Source organism: Corythoichthys intestinalis, chromosome 4 (genome assembly GCF_030265065.1).
Source record: "Corythoichthys intestinalis isolate RoL2023-P3 chromosome 4, ASM3026506v1, whole genome shotgun sequence".
NCBI lineage: Eukaryota > Metazoa > Chordata > Actinopteri > Syngnathiformes > Syngnathidae > Corythoichthys > Corythoichthys intestinalis.
Genome location: NC_080398.1, coordinates 2,259,355 through 2,271,604, shown reverse-complemented (window position 1 = coordinate 2,271,604; position 12,250 = coordinate 2,259,355).

The window sequence follows — 12,250 nt, the reverse complement described above, 5'->3', positions numbered from 1 at the left end:
CTCAAATGACATTAACTCCCGTTTTTCTTGGTCGATTGACTTCAAATAAAAACTGGTGTGGACATCAACTTCCGCACTTTCAAATGAGACCAACCAGCAGCAAGTGGGTGACGTAATTACAGCGTGACGAATCTTCAAAGACGATATGCGTAAACGCGCCGGTGTTAAAGGGTTAATCTGTTTGAGCGGGGCATGTGCGTTACTGGCGTCAAATATTTTAACGTGATTAATTTAAAAAATTAATTACCGCCCGTTAACGCGATAATTTTGGCAGCCCTAGCAAAAACAAAAACCTCACATCTTCAAAACATTCGGAACAAATCCCCAATGTGCACAAGAAACACACACAGACACACAAAACCATGTGTGCACAAAAATTATTTTGAAGTAACGCATGTTTGGGTAAAATTTTTGGCTACTCTACTTACATCTGTAGCCAACAAATGAAAGGGCGTTTGGGTGTGTGATACATAATGTTGACAAGTTAACCTTTCTTCTTGGGTGTGCAGTATGTCAGCATTGACACCACAACAACAACAAAATTCTAAACTTTCAAGATGACTTAACAGGGCCTGGCCTCATGTGTTACATAACTTCGCACACAAACAACTCGTTAACGGCATTAGACGTCCTATCGAATTGAATTAGACGTCTACTAGTGATAAAACTCATTGGTGGAAGGGTTCATCTCGACCAGAGGAAGAACTAATATCATTTTTTTTACCTCATTGCCTGCCAAAAATCATCACTTGCCTTTACAAGGGGTTAAAGACATTCCAATTCCAAAAGAACAATAACAAAGCTGTCATGCCATCCCTATGACATCACCCTATGACAACTTCTTTGTCATCAAATCCCGCCTGGACTCCCAACAATCCTTTGGTCTGTCGCTGGACGTTTGATGTTGGCGCCGGTCCCGGACCCGGGGACACACCTGGCGGGTCAAATTGACCCTGTTGTCTTCCGACACAGACAACCACGCAAAATCATCAAAGCTGACTACAGGGCTCAGGGAGACTTTAAATACAGTTTACCTTCAGAGCCACTGACTGATCCGCTTCCTTTGCTTGAAAAACAGACAAAGTGCATCACTAGCAATCACAAGTGATGTCACGCTAAAATCAACCTGAGGGCTGAAAATGTCAGCAAGGGTCAAAAGACGTAAAATGCTTACTGTCACGATGATGATGTCACCACATACTTACACGTCTGTAGAACATCATTCAAAATAGTCCTTTAATCCATTCCACATTTGCTATAGACCCTACCCACCGACGTCACAAAATCATGTGCTCGCTGTATGGTTCCGCCCACTTGTCCGTCATTTTGTGTCTGTATTATCAATGGTCTCAATTGATCGAGCAATTTATAATGCATTTCATGGAAGACCCGGTGCTTTCGGATGCCGTAAACTCACTTGATGCGTTGCATAAAAGGCGTTATGTGGAAAAGCTTCAGTTTATCCATTCGCCAGATCCATATTTGATGCCTAAATCGATGTTTTTCGACCCGCTGTCTCCGCCGTATTTGCCTGACATCTGCTAGCTACCCTGAACTGTACAACTATCTTGTCCACACAAAATCAGCCTATTCTCACGAAAGTTTGAAAAACTTTAAGAGCTTAGAGGCTTATAAATACTTCGTTGCTGGTTGGGTGAAACAGGTCCTCGTCCACGAAAATTCGGCAGGAATCTATCTTGTGTTTGGAAAGGTGAGTTACGAAATTTTCAATTCAAAATCTTTTGTTATTGCTAACATCCACTGTCAAGTCTAATGTATTTCATGTCGTTTGTCAATGGAGTTAGGGCTTTTAATGTTTATATGGTTTAGCGATAGCACTCTCACTACATACATACGTGTATGTTGTCGGCGATTAGCCTAGCAATGAGCTTAATTGTGGTTGTCAGCCCAAAACCCTCTAAATATATATTGAATGCATCTTACCAGATATAAAATGACTACTACATAATCTGTGGTAATCGTTTGGAGCCCAGTTTTCTCGTCGAATTGCAGCAGCCCATCTCGCTCTCTTCTCTCCGGGTCTCTCGGAATCCGGTAGAACTTCAAGTTTCTCCGTCTTCTCCGTCTATCTTCTCTGTTATTGCAACCGACCGCCACACACGCCTTCACCATTTTGATTATTAATGTTAACGAGCAGAAAAACACGTCGTAAATAGGAGGAATGTACGTAGCCGTAACAGGGAAACATGATGTGTTGACGGACAATTGGGCGGCACCAGTCAGGAGGAAGGAGTTGTGACGTCACGTGGGTAGGGTCACAGCCACGCCCCTGCGCCATGTTGTCCGTATAATCGTCATGTTAATGCATTACCGCTTCGTAAATTCCTCCTATTATGGCGTGTTTTTCTGCTCGTTAACATTAATAATCAAAATGGTGAAGGCGTGTGTGGCGGTCGGTTGCAAAAACAGAGAAGATAGACGGAGAGACTTGGAAGTTTTACCATATTCCGAGAGACTCGGAGAGTAGAGCGAGATGGACTGCTGCAATTCGACGAGAAAACTGGGCTCCAAACGACTACCACAGATTATGTAGTAGTCATTTTATATCTGGTAAGATGCATTTAATCTATATTTAGAGGGTTTGGGGCTGACAACCACAATTAAGATCATTGCTAGGCTAATCGCCGACAACATACAGTTTCAAATTCAAGATGCTTATTTGTTCCACCATCTTTATTTTTTGAATAATATTTAGTTGGTAACAAGTGAAAGAAGCTTGCCTCGTCTACGGATCATCGGTTAAACAGGGGTGTCCAAACTTTTTGCAAAGGGGGCCTGATTTGGTGTGGTAAAAATGTGGGGGGCTACCTGGGCTGATTTACGTAGAACAATACATTTAAAGAAATGTTAGCAAGCCCTTCTGTGTGTCACATTTGCTTTATTATTATTTTTTTAAATACATAATTTCAACAGTCTCGTCTTTGTGGCGTTCTCTTTCGACACTCGGGCTCTTGCGAAATACTGCTGCTGTGCTAGCTTCAAGTTGCTATAATTTCTCGCTGCGTATCTTTCCTGTAATGTTGTCGTACATGTCAGCGTGTCTTTATATTATCGCGCACATCGAACTCTTTGAAAACAGCGACTGTCTCTTTGCAAATGAGGCAGACACCGTTGTTATATTGAAGAAATAGTCCAATATCCACCTATCCTTGAAGCGTCGGCCATCGCAGTCAACTTTTTTCTTTTTTTGATTGTCGCCATTTTAGAAATCACACAGGGTAACGTTGCTTAGAGTGCTGCTCTTAATGTTTTTCAAAGTTTCGTGAGAATAGGCCGAGTTTCTGTGGAAAAGATAGTTGTAGATATCAGGCTAGCAGATGTCAGGCAGAGAGGGCGAAGACAGCGGGTCAAAAAATATCGATTTAGGCATCAAATACGGATCTGGCGAATGGATAAACTGAAGCTTTTCCACGTAACGCCTTTTATGCAACGCATCCAATGAGTTTACAGCGTCAGATAACACCGGGGCTTCCACGAATTGCTGTATAACTTGCACGACTAATTGAAAACAATAAGAATAGGTCTAAAAAAATAGTACAATATGGCGGCCGGATACAGCGACACGTCATTTTGTGACGTAGGTGAGTAGGGTCTATACACCAGACATGTCCAAAGTCCGGCCCGGGGGCCAAATGCGGCCCGTGGTCAAATTTCATCCGGCCCCCAGCCTCTGTCATAAAATCATTAACATCTGGCCTGCACACAGACTTAATATATTGGTCAGCAGTACTGGTACCAGCATATGAGGTAGCTTACACACTAAATGCTGCTCCTCATTTACCCACTAAAAGGCAGCAGCACTCTAAGCAACATTACCCCGTGTGACCCTTTAGTCCCAATTTTCTAAAATGGCAACAGTCAAAAAAAGAAAAAGAAACTTGACTGCGACGGCCGATGCTTCAAGGATAGGTGGAAATTGGACTACTTCTTCACTAAATTACGCAACTACTGTGTCTGCCTCATTTGCAAAGAGACGATCGATGTTTTTAAAGAGTTCAACGTGAGGCGATACTACCAAACAAGACACGCTGAAATGTACGACAAGATTTCAGGGATGATATGTAGCAAGAAATTGAAGTAACAGTTAATTGCGAGATTGTTGAAATTATTCATTTTTAAATAAATTAGTGCTGCAGCTATCGATTATTTTAGTAGTTGATTAATCGATGAACTAGTTAGTTCGAATAATTGAGTAATCGGATAAGCAACATGAAAAATTAAAATACCTGAGTTGAGCCTCAAAAGGTATAAAAAATAGGGCTGTCAAAATTATCGCGTTAACGGGCGTTAATTAATTTTTAAAATTAATCACGTTAAAATATTTGACGCAATTAACGCAGATGTCCCGCTCAGACAGATTTAAATGACAGTACAGTGAAACGCTTACTTGTTGTTATGGAGTTTTGCCGCCCTCTGCTGGCGCTTGGGTGAATGACCATCTCGCATATTGCCTCAAACAGATTACAATTAGGCCGTTTATGGACATTAAGAGTGAAGAGAATGCCACTGGCCGCTTGGGGGCACCGCCGTTCCATACTCATGTTATTTCTTCTCAACCTGGGAGAATTAGTAGTTGTGAGACGTTTATGCTGTATTCACAATGCAATGCAGATTGCTATTTGTGCTCCACACATATTTCGGTAAGTTTTCTTTCTTTTAGTGGCAATTATGTGTCTCTTGTTGTATTTTGGGTAAGATATGTACAGATATATGTTATACAGTGAAGGCGAGTGGACACAGGCGTTCTTTGGACCGCACCGTTTATTGGCAACTCCTTCACAACAAACATACAGTAGGGAGAACAAGTATTTGATACACTGCCAATGGGAAAGCCCATTGGCAGTGTATCAAATACTTGTTCTCCTCACTGTAAGTAACGTTTAGTGAAAGGAATATTATTTTTGTTGTGCTATCTCTCCAAAAAAAAATAATGTTCACAAAAAGAAAAGCACTTCAGTCTATAGTAATGAGGCCCTATTCTGACATAGTTTAACAACAATGCAAAATGAACTGGCATTCCATATCAAAATAGCTATGCAAAATACACGTAAAACTTAGACTTTAGTCACTCTATTTTTATTATATTAACTCTACTTTTGATTGAAAATTTTACAAATTTTATTAAAACGAAAACATGAAGAGGGGTTTTGATATAAAATTACTATAACTTGTAACTATAACATTTATTGTTTAAGAACTACAAGTCTTTCTATCCGTGGATCACTTTAACAGAAAGAATGTTAATACCATTTGTGGATTTATTGTTACAATAAACAAATACAGTACTTATGTACAGTATGTTGTATGTATATATCCGTCGTGTGTCTTATCTTTCCATTCCAACAATAATTTACAGAAAAATATGGCATATTTTAGAGATGGTTTGAATTACGATTAATTGCGATTAATTACGATTAATTAATTTTTAAGCTGTAATTAACTCGATTAAAAATTTTAATCGTTTGACAGCCCTAATAAAAAATAAATAAGGATCAACAAAAGAAAAACAGCTAACTTACATAGCAAAAGTCTGCTAGCTTAAATGTTCTAAAACGCTAACGCTTTTTTTGTTACAATGCTCTTGACAAATGGTTCAGACATATTCCCACAAAAAAACAAAAAACTGCTAAATATACCGATAAACTAAATAATTACAAATGCATTATAAAAAAAAAACATTAGCTCAAACAAAAACTTGGCTTATGTTGGTCTTAACATGGAGCAGCTGGATTCAGCCATGTGAAATGAGGCAGACTAGAGGGCAATGTATCACTTTAATTAAACGAATACTTGAAGCAGCAAAAATTAATTCAAATCTTTTTTCTTTCATCGAATACTTGAGTTAATCGATTAATCGTTACAGCACTGAAAAAATAATAAAACAAATGTGACACTCAGAATGACTTGCTAAAATTTGCTTAAATATATTGTTCTACGTAAAGTCAGCCAAGGTCGGCCCCCCACATTTTTACCACACCAAATCTGGCCCCCTTGGCAAAAAGTTTGGACACCCCTGCTATACACAGTGGTACTTCAGGATACGAAATGAATTCGTTCTGTGATATGAAACGGAAGAGGGGATTACATTTTGGGGTCATGAGGTCAAAGGTTATAACTATGGTGGCCGAGAGGTGTCTCACAAAGTCCAAACACTTTGCAAATAGAAAAAAGCATGAACCCCAATTGCAAACGCTTTGTAAAAGAAAAAAAAAAAAAGCACAAATGCAAGCTGGCACAAATAGACAGTTATAAATATCTCAAACAATAGCTGGGACAAAAAAAAACAAAAAACTTTTGTACAGCAAAAAACAAACATAATTTTAATATAAATTTGCATCTGATGGAAGGGGGCAACTTCACAAAGCACATACAGCAGTATTAGGGCTGTCAAAATTATCGCGTTAACGGGCGGTAATTAATTTTTTAAATTAATCACGTTAAAATATTTGACGCAATTAACGCACATGCCCCGCTCAAACAGATTAAAATGACAGCAGTGTAATGTCCACTTGTTACTTGTTTTTTGGTGTTTGGCGCCCTCTGCTGGCGCTTGGGTCCAAATGATTTTATGGGCTTAAAGTGCTTGTGACACGAAAAAGCATGTTTATTTCATAATACACGTGGTATTTTATGCTCCTGAATGATATGGACCGCTTGGATGTGTGTGGAAGCGATCGCTATATTTATTTAGTTTTTTGAATCCCGCGCCAGGAAAATGAGTGACTTCCGGCTTCGGTCTCGCATTGAGGAGGAGGGCGCTGTGACGTGTACGGTAGAAGACGTCCTCTTCACGCTACAGTGTACTGTTGTGTATGAGGACGAAGGATTCAGCTGATTTTGCGGATTAATACTTTTATTTTTTGCATCACGCCAGCCAAACGGCTGCAGAAAAATCATTCTGTATGCGGGAGAGGCGTATGCGCCTTTTTGGAGTTTCAAAAGGTTCCCATTCACCGTGGATATTTACTGTGGGACCATTGGACTTACAAGGAAGTGAGTAAACATCTTGTTTTGTATTATGTCAAATACGAATACAGTGATTACAAAGTAAACACTATAAAATTCCTTTAAATAAAGGACTACTTACGTTTGATCATTGATAGGCATGTAAAAAGCTATCCTCACGCTCATTAGCAGTTAGCTGTTAGCGCGTTAGCTACACAACAATTCCAGCCACCCTCCTCCAGGGAACGAACTGTAAATTGCTCTCCGCCGGGCGGTTTGCCGATCCGCAAAGAAACTCGACAACCGGGTCGTCATGTCAAATAATCCAGGCTAGTTATGTGTGATTTTCCACTTCGAAGACTTTGAAACATCCCTCGGTTCGGGTTAGCATGTCGGCTAGCTGTCACTCCTTCTGGTCTGTTTACATTCTCCGAAGCCGGGGAAGGGAAATGACATATGTCCGATTTAGGTGTCATAAAATATCGTTCGGCAGGTGTGACAGTAAAGGTAAAGTCGACTGTTTTGACCATTATGGAGTAATTTTGCCATGTCGTCTTGAATAAATGGATTTTTATTATTTTATATTCCATTTAGCACAAGTTATTTGTCATGACCATGCCATTTATTTAGCAATTGGGGAAAGTACTTGGGTAAAAAGAATATCCTGTAAAAATATTGAAGTAAAGAGACAGAAACAATGACATTTTGCCGCTCTCTTCGTTGCGTTTTCCTCATTGTGAATAGTTCCCCCTCGACGGGCTGACTGGTCCTTCTCAAGCCATTTATATAGCTATTGGGGAAAAATACTTGGATAAAAAGAATATCCTGTAAAAATATTGAAGTAAAGAGACAGAAACAATGACATTTTGCCGCTCTCTTCGTCGCGTTTTCCTCATTGTGAATAGTTCCCCCTCGACGGGCTGACTGGTCCTTCTCAAGCCATTTATATAGCTATTGGGGAAAATACTTGGATAAAAAGAATATCCTGTAAAAATATTGGGAGTAGAGAGACTGAAACAATGACATTTTGCAGCTCTCTTCGTCTCATTTTCCTCGTTCTGAAAAATTCCCCCTCAATGGGCTGAATAGTAAAACCGATGAGCCTAGTCTACCGCTGACGTCATCCACCTGTTGGGGACGCTAAAGCCCTATAATTGTAGGCGTGGCTAACCGGCAGATTAAAAGACTAATTTCTCGTCATCTGCGCTTTGCTAAATTGTTGTATATGGTCGAATCGTCTCAAAATATGATTCTAATTCACATAATAATGCCATTTAAGACTTTTTTTCTGGTGTCGTATGCTCTTTAAGCACCCATGAGCATTGTGTAATTATTGACATCAACAATGGCGGGCTACTAGTTTATTTTTTGATTGAACATTTTACCAATTTTATTAAAACGAAAACATTAAGTGGGGCTTTAATATGAAATTTCTATAACTTGTACTAACATTTATCTTTTAAGAACTCCAAGTCTTTCTATCCATGGATCGCTTTAAGAGAATGTTAATAATGTTAATGCCATCTTGTTGATTTATTGTTATAATAAACAAATACAGTACTTATGTACAGTATGTTGAATGTACGTATTTATCCGTCTTGTGTCTTATCTTTCCATTCCAACAATAATTTACAGAAAAATATGGCATATTTTATAGATGGTTTGAATTGCGAATAATTACGATTAATTAATTTTTAACCTGTAATTAACTCGATTAAAAATTTTAATTGTTTGACAGCCCTGAGCAATATACAAAGTGTCGTCCTTTTTTTTTTTTTGTTTTTACTTCTTCATGCCGTCATGCTGTGGCTTTTTGCATTCAACTTGCGAGCCATTTGCAGTCGTGTTGTGGCAACAGCGTACCGCACGAATGGTATTTTTAGACCGTGACGTCACCATCGTAATTTCGGAAGTGGTTCAACATAGACACGCTCTCGCATAATGTTATGACTGCTTGTTTTCTGCTGGTAATCTTTCAAAAAAGAGCATACCAAGTAAACACTGCTGATATGGAACTTGTAGAAACGACTCTAGACATTACGTCATATGAAGGATGTTTTCTTTCTACGTTTCCCGAAACCAAAAACTAGGAAAGAATGTGAAGAATGTATCAACTTGTGCAGACGTCCAAAAGACCAGTTTAACGCCATCAAGGTGAAGCCTTTCACCTTCATATGCAGTAAACATTTTGTTGGGGGGCATGGTCCTTCAGAGGACGAAGAGGTAAGCCATTTTGATATTTTTTTACTTAATTTTTAGCGTGGCGTTTTGCCGTGCTGCTTTTGTCTGACAATGAATGACCTGAAAAAAAATCAAAATGGTATCTGACTGCCCCGTTACCTTTTCTGTTGTAGAAAAAACAAATTTAGTAACGGGAAAGTGTAAATAAGTTATAGAATTAAGATTTGTTATTAATGAAAAAATGAAGTGTTTGTTGGCTGTCACTGAGTAGTATTTGCGATCGCTACACAAATATAGCAATGTAAATTGCCCCCAAGAACGGTCAGAGACGTAAGACAACGAGAGGATATAATATATAACAAAGACGAGGCATATGGTGGTAAAGGATGTTGAAACGGGAATATCATTGTTAATAGTTTTAGCTCTGTGGCATGATGCATTGTCATCTTGGAAAATGAAAAACATATTTTCAATAGAAGGGATAAGAAAGCTGTCTAAAATTTCAATGTAAACTTGTGCATTTATTGAAGATTTAACCACAGCCATCTCCCCACTGCCTTTGCCTGACATGCAGCCCCATATCATCAAGGACTGAGGGAATTTTGATGTTTTCTTCGGGCAGACATCTTTGTAAATCTCACTGGAACAGCACCAAACAAAAGTTCCAGCATTATCACCTTGTCAAGAGTCAAGAATATAAGAGAGTTGGCACCAAATTGATGAAGAATACTCATCAAGTCCATGCCTCAGAGACAGCAAGCTGTCAAAAAAGCCAGAGGTGGTGCTACTAAATACTAGAGATGTGTTTTGATTGTTATTTCTTTGTTTGTTTCTTATGAATCCAGATTTTTTTCCTCAGAATGGAGTGATTCCATATATATTTCCCTGCACTTGCTCGATAAAAGTAACATTTACTGACCCCCACAATGTTTTTTATTCATTTCTTTTTGTGTGTCTGAATGCTATATAGTTGCACTTTTTAACTAATTCATTATTTTTTCATGGTTTTTATCTGAGTTTGTTCTACATGATAAAATGTCTGAGTGAGTGCTCATCCAAGACTACTGCTCCATACTTTTTGCAAGGGGTTGTATATACAAACAAATGAAGAGACAATTAGCAACACCTGAGCAAGGTACGAGAGGTTGAAGGAATCTGATTGGCTGACATACAAGGAGAAAGCTGACAAGTATGCGATCATACAGACAAGGCACGAAAAATAACCAAAACACAAATCTGAACAATATCCCACCCGGCAGGTGAAAATTCCCTGTTGTCAATCAATCACTCACTTGGTAACCAATCACATTGCAGTGGAGACATGGTCATCATGACGACCATAATGATAGCATGTCCGTGACCCAGTTGGCCGTGTTATGGTTCCTGAGGGATTGAACGAGTTTGGGTTGATTTCACCTGCTTTCCTACAAGTCATTTTCAGGCAAGGACACGCAATAATGACACACAACTCCAATGGGAATGCCATAACTCACACATGTGCGGTGTTGCACACGTACAAGGCCTGTGATTAAAAGAATGAGAGTATCTATGTGTTTTAATTCATATAAATCCAATCATGTGGTGACCAATCATCCTTATGTTGTGAATTTAAATTGGTTTGTCACTCATAGACGTTTAATCCATTTGAACTAGGAGGACTTTTATCTAGTTCCGTGTCACTGACAATGTTATACGTCCAATGATGTGGCGTCCAATCATCTCTCCGCTGTGAATTTAATTGAGTTTATCACTAATAGACGTCCAAGCCATTGAACAAAGAATGTTCGTGCATTCACTGCCAACACTCCCTGTTCAAATGGACTGGATGTCTACTCGTTAGGGCTGCAGCCATCGATTATTTTGGTAGTCGATTAATAGAGAACTAGTTAGTTCGAATAATCGTGTAATTGGATAAGGAACAGAGGTTGCGCTAGACATTTTCGTTGTCTGTCATTTTGACTGACAGGGTCATAAAAATCCGGTCATAATCTATTTTTACCCGTCACTTAAATTTTTAAAATGATAATGATGACATATTCAATAGTATTTAGTTTTCATTCATTTTTAATTAATATTGTAACGCTTGCTTGGCGGCGAAAAATTAGACACGGAAGTCGTGGTATTTTTCTCCCTCTTTTTACTCTGCTTACCGCTAACAACACCAACAAAACAACAACTCCGCCCCCAAAGAAAAAGAGGCAACTATATAGACCCCAATCACCAACGTCACACAATGATCTTAATTGTGGTTGTCAGCCCAAAATCTTCTAAATATATATTAGATGCATCTTCCATGTACAAAAAAAAAATGCCACATGGTAATTTAAATTTTGCCACATACGAAAAAAAAATACCTCATGGTAAATTAAATTTTGCCACATGGCAAAAAACAAAATGCCACATGGCAAAATCAATTTTGCCACATGGCAAAAAAAAATGCTACGTGGCAAAAAAATGCGACATGCCAAAATCCATTTTGCCACATAACAAAATGAAGCTACATGGCAAAAAAAAATGCCACATGGCAAAAAAAAAAAAGCCACATGGCAAAATCAATTTTGCGACATGTAAAAAAAAAATACCACATGCCAAAATCCATTTTGACACATAACAAAATAAGGCAACATGGCAAAAAAAAAAAAAAGCCACATGGCAAAATCAATTTTGCCACATGGCCAAAAAAATGCGACATTCCAAAATCCATTTTGCCACATACCAAAAAAATGCCACATGGCAAAATTAATTTTGCCACATGTCCAAAAAAATGCAGCATGCCATAATCCATTTTGACAGTTACCAAAAAAATGCCACAATTTTGCCACATGTCAAAAAAATACCACATGCCAAAATCCATTTTGACACATACCAAAATGAAGCAACATGGGAAAAAAATGCCTCATTGCAAAATCAATTTTGCCACATGGCATAAAAAAAAATGCCACATGCCAAAATAATTTTTGCCACATACCAAAAAAAAAATGCCACATGGCAAAATCATTTTTGCCACATACCAAAAAGAATGCAAATTGCCAAAATCCATTTTGCCACATACAAAAAAATGCCAAATAAGAAAATCAATTTTGCCACATGGCCAAAAAATGTG